The following is a 1,184-nucleotide window of genomic DNA, read 5'->3' on the forward strand; positions in this document are numbered from 1 at the left end:
GATCCCACGGTATGCCAACATCATATTGACCTAGAGCCTGATGCCAAACCTGTAAGGCAAAGACAAAGGCGTATGAATTCTAATTACTCTACTCTAGTGAAAGCTGAACTATTGAAACTTCTTGAAGCAGAGTTCGTTTATCCTGTGGTTAATAGGGAATGGGTTATGCCCATTGTGGTAGGACCCAAGAAGAACGGGAAACTTCGAATATGTATGGACTTTCGAAAGCTCAATTTGAAGACGAAGAAGGATCATTTCCCTATCCCTTTTACAGACCAACTGTTGGACACAATGGCAAGCCATGAGCTGTATTCCCTCTTGGATGGATTCAACAGATATAAACAAGTCCAAATCGCAGAAGAGGACCAATCTAAAACAACCTTTACCACAGAATGGGGGACCTATGCCTATAGAGTGATGCCATTTGGGCTCTATAATGCTCCTGCCACCTTCCAATGAGTAATGATGACTGCCTTCCAGAATCATCTGCATGATTTCATTGAGATGTATCTTGATGACTTTTGTGTCTATAGCTTGATCCGTGAGCACTGGGGACACCTAGAGCAATGTTTTGACAGATGCCGAGAGTATGGGATTTCTCTCAACCCCGACAAATGTGTCTTTGGTGTCTCATCAAGAGTTCTCCTGGCCCATATTGTCTCTGCATAAGGGATTGCAACAGACCCTGCAAAGATTGAAAAGGTTTCTGCTTTAATAGCACCGACAAACCTCAAGCAATTGAGAGGATTTCTGGGCCATGTGGGCTACTATAGAAGATTTATTGCACATTTTTCAACCAAGGAAACCCCTCTACACAAGATCCTAAGGAAAGAATCTGATTTCCTTTGGACTGATGACTGTGAAGAAGCTTTTAATACCCTAAAACAGTGCCTCATCCAAGAGCCTATTTTGTAGCCTCCCGACTGGACGAAGGAATTCCATGTGCACACAGATGCATCAGTTGAAGGGCTAGGTGCTATCCTATGTCAAAAGGATATTAAGCTTCTAATTGGTTCTGTATACCTTCTGTATGAAGCATGGATTGATGATTGATGAAGATTGAGATCTTTTTTGAAGCTTATTGAATAGTTTTCGATAGTATGCAATGGTTTGAGTATGAGTTATGAGGTTCTGATGACCTTCTGTAACCCTCTGTAGACCTTCTATAGAGCCTCTGTCTCTGT

The sequence above is a fragment of the Lygodium microphyllum genome, chromosome 16, assembly GCF_053477565.2.
Source record: "Lygodium microphyllum isolate KBCC chromosome 16, Lygodium_microphyllum_v1.1.10, whole genome shotgun sequence".
Classification (NCBI taxonomy): domain Eukaryota; kingdom Viridiplantae; phylum Streptophyta; class Polypodiopsida; order Schizaeales; family Lygodiaceae; genus Lygodium; species Lygodium microphyllum.